This window comes from Eurosta solidaginis, chromosome X (assembly GCF_040869045.1).
Source record: "Eurosta solidaginis isolate ZX-2024a chromosome X, ASM4086904v1, whole genome shotgun sequence".
Lineage (NCBI taxonomy): Eukaryota > Metazoa > Arthropoda > Insecta > Diptera > Tephritidae > Eurosta > Eurosta solidaginis.
In genome coordinates this window covers 168,580,652-168,588,856 of record NC_090324.1, presented here as the reverse complement: position 1 = coordinate 168,588,856, position 8,205 = coordinate 168,580,652, and the positions used below count along the sequence as shown (strand labels likewise).

Sequence of the window (8,205 nt, the reverse complement as noted above, 5' to 3'; positions counted from 1 at the left end):
CATATGCAATTTTACCCGTATCGGTGTTGGAGTTGCCCCAAGCGGTATGCGTCGTCCGCAGCGCTCTCCGTGCATCGCCGTCTTCGCCACTGAAGTGGGTTTCTGTGCCACTCAGTTACGGCTGTGCAGTAATTTACTTTAATATTTGTTGAAAGAAAAAAAATAATAAATGGATTTATATTATCCTTCATATGATTTCGGCCTGATTAGTTAGGTTGGGGGGGGGGGGGGGGGGGGCTCTTGTGATTTAACCTTGTGTTGTCTTCTCTACTCTTAGACAGACGCAAACAAGAAACGCACCATTGGGTGGTCGAGTTGGGTAACATGGCAACTCTGTCGTTTCTCGTTTTCTTGTATGTATCATACATACATACATACGTTGGTTGAACATTCCAGTATAGAGAATGAAGCAAAAACAAAAATGAATCGAAAGATTCATTTTACCGTTTTTGCTTCAATTCATGTGGAATTTGACGCATTGCTGGACAAAAAAGGTAAGTGGTAAAATATTTTGCAATAATTTTACTGAAATAAATATTTCTTAGGTTATTTCAGATTTTTAACTCATTTTCTTTATTTTTTTCTTTTTCAGGTGGATGGCGGTGGCAAAAAAATGGCAATAGTGGCCGGACCAGCAGCCGGCGCCGTAGGAGATGATTTACCAGCCACATTGTTACCAGAAGTTTCCGACATAATGCGGAGTTTCGGCGACAGCGATCACCCACGCCTAGAAAGTGTCAAATTGGTGGAACACATACTGCAACAGCAATTACGTGGTATGTTTAATGAAGCCTCTTTTGTTGCAATGCGACGCAAAAAATAGTCCTTGTCCAGCACAGGCTGATGTGGAATTTCCTACTTCGAACAACACGCAGCAGCTCGCAGTTTTGTTTTGTTTTCCCCAGTAAGTTATTAATTATAAGCAACAAACTTAAAAATAAAATGCCTACAAGTGGTCATAAATATAGTATTCTACTGCCCACATATAATGAAAAAGAAAATTTGCCAATTATAGTTTGGCTAATTGTCAAATACCTCAGCGAAAGTGGTTACAAATATGAAGTTATAGTAATTGACGATGGTAGTCCAGATGGAACTTTAGATGTAGCTAAGGATCTATAAAAAATCTATGGGGAACCGACGATAGTGCTGCAACCGCGCGAATCCAAATTGGGTCTTGGTACTGCATACATCCACGGTATCAAACACGCCACTGGAGATTTTATTATAATAGTGGATGCGGATTTGAGCCATCATCCGAGATTCATTCCCGCATTCATTGAGCTTCAAGCTACAAAGGACTATGATATAGTCTCAGGTACACGGTATAGAGGTGATGGTGGGGTTTTGGTTGGGACTTCAAACGTAAACTCATATCTCGTGGAGCTAACTTCCTTTCGCAAATTCTACTGCGTCCCAATGCGTCGGATTTAACTGGTTCATTTCGTTTAGATAAAAAGGACGTGCTCGAGAAATGTATTGCCAGTTGTGTTTCGAAAGGCTATGTCTTTCAAATGGAAATGTTAGTACGCGCACGTCAACATGGCTTCAGTATTGGTGAAGTACCTATAACATTTGTGGATCGCGTGTACGGCACCTCAAAACTGGGCGGAACAGAAATTATTCAATTTGCCAAAAATTTATTATATTTAGTTGCAATGCGTAGTAAGTAGTACAGCAACAACGCATGAACAGAAAAAATGAGTATTTTGTTCTGTGCGAGATTTAGTACGCGCGAATGTGCGTAGGGCTTTCACTTGCGATACAGTGTTACATTTGTGTGTATCTCGCTTGAGTGTTATAAAGAGTGGTTACTTGAATGATGAAAACAATTTAACGATTGTGTTTCCAAATGCAAAAGTTATTAAGCTACTAGTCGATTGTGGAATGAATGTTAACGCCAAAAATGAGGCCAAAATCAACGCCACTAAATGTTGCTGTGCAACCATATAACTATTCTAATGATATTATATCGTTGCTATTGGAACATGGCGGGGACCTAGATCAACCAAATAAATCGGAATGAGCGTCCATTCACTTTGTAAGCAATCCAGCCAATACAATACCTCTAATGAATTTTATGAATCTTAAGTGTCTAGCTGCTACAGTTATAAGTAAATATAAAATTCCCTATCACCCTCAAATATCGAAATTACTTCAAGATTTTGTTAAACAGCATGAACCTTGAAAATATACGTACATATATTTCAATTGCCTGGGCTGGGTCATTTGGATACGAACACATTCAGGACGTCCCAAAAAGTATACCTATCTTTACAAGACTCGACGCAAAGTTATTTGTTAGCCAAAATGGTGACTAGGTTTTGGCGTCGTCCGAGATACGACATAGATGATCCTCATGCTCCATATCGTAAACGTATGAATTCTTTCCGTTTAAGGTAAAATATGAAATTAAAAGTGGAACACCATTAGTAATGTTTCTGGTTCTGTTTTAATTCATTGTTGAGAAGCGTTTTCCCTTTTTTTTCTTTTGTGATCAACAACGCATCCCATTTTCGCGAAAAATAACCGGGAAGCTTTGCGGCAGTCCGCTACCTCCCCCCACCAGTGGTAAGGGGTAGCAGATACTGCGTAAAGTTGTAAAAATAACATTAGTCGGTTTTTTTTTTTTTGTTAAAACCTCGTTCAAGTCTGACACTTCCCCCCACCAGTGGTAAGGGGTATCAGATACTGTTCGAGGTAAGGGAAGTATCCACCCGGTGGAATGCACTCCCGCTTTCAGCGACCTTTTGTAAGTCTGGCACTTCCCCCCACCCGTGGTAAGGGGTACTGGATACTGCTCAAGGTTAGTGAACTTTTTCCCACTTCCAAAAAAAAATTTTTTTTTGACTTATGTGAAATTACGAAACGACTCCTTTCTTGATTGGGGTTTTTGAAATTCCCATTCGTAATCCAGTAAGCGGGACGAATCTAGTAGTCTAGTAGTAGTGATAATGGTTTTGCCAGTGCCAATATGTTGTGGGGGAAATGATTCGGTTTCTACTGAACATTTCGTGATTGATAAGGTCATGTTGGGTTGGTCACTCTTTCAGACATTGTTTAGGGATGCCGCACGTCAGAATTTTATTCAAAAATGCACTATCTCAAATTTGTTGCCAAACCTCCCAATAGGAGCATGAGTGCAATGCATTTTGTCGTAAGAACTTTGTCAGCGGAGCAAACTTCTTGTGATTTTAATGGATTTCCCTATGATACTTAAAAGTGACGTAGTCACAAATACAACTTTTAGCAAACTTTTGAATCGGCTTATGCAATATCACCAACGTTGAGGACGCCTATTTTGTGTATATGCATTGCAGTACACATTGTCCAACTACTTCCAAATTAAGTTTGGAGCCATTTTTAAATTATTTATTAGAAATCCAATAAGAGGTGTTATGGCACATCTTCAGTATCTTAATTTTCGACTTTATTTCTATTTGAATATTTTTGGAATCGCTGGATATTCTGGTGACGATATGAATAAAATTCTTTGGGTACGTAAAATGCAAACTTAATTGCAGATACTGTGGCAGATAACGAATCTGCGTTAAGTTATGTTGGCCTCGTTCGGGGTGAACGAGAGCTGGGTTAAGAAAGATAATGGGCTGAACGCCTTTAGGTTCCGTGGCAGATCGGTTCGCCCTTCTGTTGTAGATTTTTATGATGTCCTCGTTATGGGATAACGAGTGAATGGGATGGTTTCTGGTGTCCTCGCTCGGGGCGAGAGAGTGAATTCGCTCTGGGGAGCGGGTGAAATTGGGTGTTTTCTGCAAGGGGCCCCCGGTTAGTGTTATTATGAAGCCTCAGTTTTGCTTTTTGTTTTGCGAGCTTTTGGTAAGCTCCCATTCGTCCTCGTGTCTCTAGCTCCCTTTCCCCATTGCCCACAAGTAGCTAGGTGTAGGATTCCCCCTCCGGCAGACTCGGTACGAGACCGGGGGTGCGAAAAAAGAAAAATAAGATGTAGGATCGCCCTCCGGTAGACTCGCACCCTCACGAGACCGGGGTGGTTGATTATAATTAGGGCCGCGGGAGCGACGCAAGCTTAGGGATAGGGGGGCATCACGGCGCGTGGTTGAACGCGTCTTCATGTCCCGCGCTCCCTTTCCCCATTGCCATCGCGTAGTACGCCTTAGGTTTCCCCTCCGGTAGACTCGCACCCTCACGAGACCGGGGGGTTGATGATAATATATGGCTCGGGAGAAACACAAGCTTAGGGATAGAGAGACACGAAGACGTGGGTTCCTTAATATGCTTTCGATGCTATCACCAACCGTGGGCCTCTAATTGTAGGTAGTCGGGGGAAATAGTGTTTTGGGTTTGATTTTTTTTTGAAGGGAGGGGTATGGAGGAACGGAGGGATTGTTAGGAGGAGCACTTAGCCTTCTCGCAATCCGTCTCTTCCGTTGGAAGAAGGATCAGTTTGACCAAAGGTCGTCTGACTTGACCCTTCTCGGTTTTGAGGTCGACTACGCGTACTCGGTCATCTTCGCCGGGGTGTACGTTGACAACTCGACCTAACCTCCATTCGTTGGGAGATAAGTGGTCCTCTTTGAGGACAGCCAGATCTCCCACTTTTATATTTTGTTTGGGATGCTTCCACTTCACTCTTTTTTGAAGTTCGGATAGATATTCGGTTTTCCATCGCTTGCAGAAAGTGTGATGGAGGGCTTTGAGTTTCTGCCACCGATTGATCATCGAGGCAGGGCTCTCACTAGCATCCGGCTCTGGCGGAGCCAGTAGATGGCTGCCAGTGAGGAAATGACCTGGAGTAAGCGGCTCAAGGTCCGTTGGGTCATTGGATGCCGGGCTGAGCGGCCGCGAGTTCATGCATGCCTCGATGCGGCACAAGAGTGTATGGAATTCCTCGAATGTAAATTTGTGTGGTGAGGCTATCTTTTTGAAGTGGCTTTTGAAGCTTTTGACTCCAGCCTCCCACAGCCCTCCCATGTGGGGAGCGCCCGCAGGGATGAAATGCCAAGTGAGTGACTGGTGGCTGTACTTCGAGACAGCATTGTCTCGGGCTTGTGCCATGAAAGTTTTGAATTCCGATCGTAGGGATCGTGAAGCTCCGACAAAGTTTGTACCGTTGTCGGAGTAGACGTTTTTGGGACATCCGCGTCTAGATATAAAACGGGCAAAAGCCGCAAGAAATGATGGGGTGCTGAGGTCAGTAGTGGCCTCCAGATGAATCGCTCGTGTGGAAAAACACACGAAAAGGCAGACATAGCCTTTGGATAGTCGACACCCTCTGCCGCGGTAACTTTTAATGTCGAAGGGTCCGGCAAAGTCGACTTGCGAGGAAAGGTTGTTTTCTTTGTTTTGTCCTCCCCTTTTTTTGAGTTCCTTTGTTGTGTATGACTGCCTGGTACTGCAGTAGATGCCTATATTCGGCAAAAACACGTCAGTACCGATTCTGATGTTTTGCGGTTTTCGGTACTGCTTTGGTGTAGTTATCGGTATCCGCTTTTTTTTCTTTCTTAATATGACAGCACTAATGAGGCTGCCGTTGGTTTGTTGCGGGTTGCCATTCAGTTGTTTTCCCGTAACAGGAATTTTCCAGGGTACATTAATGTAGGATTGTGGTGGATAAATTACCCTCACCACATTGTTATTTGGAAAAGGATTTTCAAGCTGGTAAAACGTAAGTATGACAAATTTCTAACGGATTTTGATAATTTTTTCTATAATGGATTTTTTTTTTTTCGTTTCAGATGGAACCGATGCAACTGCTTCTAGTGTGTTTGGAGACTGGGGAAGAGGAGCCAATCCAGGTGGTGGCGGATGTCCAATACCCGGAGCGGCGGAGGGGTTCCTATATCTGCCACGCGCCGGACGAGTTGGTGCAGCAGGCGGTGGAGGAGGTGTTGCGACAAGTAGGGCCCTGCAGACGCCTCTGGTGGTGAAGTTACGCGGGAGCACCACCGCTTGGTACGCCAGGTTCCATAAGGCGCACGAGAACGTGTTGTGGGAGCCGCAGCCAGCACAGGGTCCAACGCCTCAGGGGGGGTATCGATGTCGTGTGTGCCAACGGCATCTTCGGTCGTTTGGAGGCTTGATTGCCCATCTAAATGGGCATATGCAATTTTACCCGTATCGGTGTTGGAGTTGCCCCAAGCGGTATGCGTCGTCCGCAGCGCTCTCCGTGCATCGCCGTCTTCGCCACTGAAGTGGGTTTCTGTGCCACTCAGTTACGGCTGTGCAGTAATTTACTTTAATATTTGTTGAAAGAAAAAAAAATAATAAATGGATTTATATTATCCTTCATATGATTTCGGCCTGATTAGTTAGGTTGGGGGGGGGGGGGGGCTCTTGTGATTTAACCTTGTGTTGTCTTCTCTACTCTTAGACAGACGCAAACAAGAAACGCACCATTGGGTGGTCGAGTTGGGTAACATGGCAACTCTGTCGTTTCTCGTTTTCTTGTATGTATCATACATACATACATACGTTGGTTGAACATTCCAGTATAGAGAATGAAGCAAAAACAAAAATGAATCGAAAGATTCATTTTACCGTTTTTGCTTCAATTCATGTGGAATTTGACGCATTGCTGGACAAAAAAGGTAAGTGGTAAAATATTTTGCAATAATTTTACTGAAATAAATATTTCTTAGGTTATTTCAGATTTTTAACTCATTTTCTTTATTTTTTTCTTTTTCAGGTGGATGGCGGTGGCAAAAAAATGGCAATAGTGGCCGGACCAGCAGCCGGCGCCGTAGGAGATGATTTACCAGCCACATTGTTACCAGAAGTTTCCGACATAATGCGGAGTTTCGGCGACAGCGATCACCCACGCCTAGAAAGTGTCAAATTGGTGGAACACATACTGCAACAGCAATTACGTGGTATGTTTAATGAAGCCTCTTTTGTTGCAATGCGACGCAAAAAATAGTCCTTGTCCAGCACAGGCTGATGTGGAATTTCCTACTTCGAACAACACGCAGCAGCTCGCAGTTTTGTTTTGTTTTCCCCAGTAAGTTATTAATTATAAGCAACAAACTTAAAAATAAAATGCCTACAAGTGGTCATAAATATAGTATTCTACTGCCCACATATAATGAAAAAGAAAATTTGCCAATTATAGTTTGGCTAATTGTCAAATACCTCAGCGAAAGTGGTTACAAATATGAAGTTATAGTAATTGACGATGGTAGTCCAGATGGAACTTTAGATGTAGCTAAGGATCTATAAAAAATCTATGGGGAACCGACGATAGTGCTGCAACCGCGCGAATCCAAATTGGGTCTTGGTACTGCATACATCCACGGTATCAAACACGCCACTGGAGATTTTATTATAATAGTGGATGCGGATTTGAGCCATCATCCGAGATTCATTCCCGCATTCATTGAGCTTCAAGCTACAAAGGACTATGATATAGTCTCAGGTACACGGTATAGAGGTGATGGTGGGGTTTTGGTTGGGACTTCAAACGTAAACTCATATCTCGTGGAGCTAACTTCCTTTCGCAAATTCTACTGCGTCCCAATGCGTCGGATTTAACTGGTTCATTTCGTTTAGATAAAAAGGACGTGCTCGAGAAATGCATTGCCAGTTGTGTTTCGAAAGGCTATGTCTTTCAAATGGAAATGTTAGTACGCGCACGTCAACATGGCTTCAGTATTGGTGAAGTACCTATAACATTTGTGGATCGCGTGTACGGCACCTCAAAACTGGGCGGAACAGAAATTATTCAATTTGCCAAAAATTTATTATATTTAGTTGCAATGCGTAGTAAGTAGTACAGCAACAACGCATGAACAGAAAAAATGAGTATTTTGTTCTGTGCGAGATTTAGTACGCGCGAATGTGCGTAGGGCTTTCACTTGCGATACAGTGTTACATTTGTGTGTATCTCGCTTGAGTGTTATAAAGAGTGGTTACTTGAATGATGAAAACAATTTAACGATTGTGTTTCCAAATGCAAAAGTTATTAAGCTACTAGTCGATTGTGGAATGAATGTTAACGCCAAAAATGAGGCCAAAATCAACGCCACTAAATGTTGCTGTGCAACCATATATCTATTCTAATGATATTATATCGTTGCTATTGGAACATGGCGGGGACCTAGATCAACCAAATAAATCGGAATGAGCGTCCATTCACTTTGTAAGCAATCCAGCCAATACAATACCTCTAATGAATTTTATGAATCTTAAGTGTCTAGCTGCTACAGTTATAAGTAAATATAAAATTCCCTA

General features: G+C 42.9%; 2 pseudogenes; both read left to right on the top strand.

Annotated features, from left to right (window-relative positions):
* Window positions 1-403: 403 nt before the first annotated feature.
* Window positions 404-6,895, top strand: LOC137235242 (dolichol-phosphate mannosyltransferase subunit 1-like; annotated as a pseudogene).
* On the top strand, window positions 6,476-7,745 carry LOC137235241 (dolichol-phosphate mannosyltransferase subunit 1-like; annotated as a pseudogene).
* Window positions 7,746-8,205: the final 460 nt, after the last annotated feature.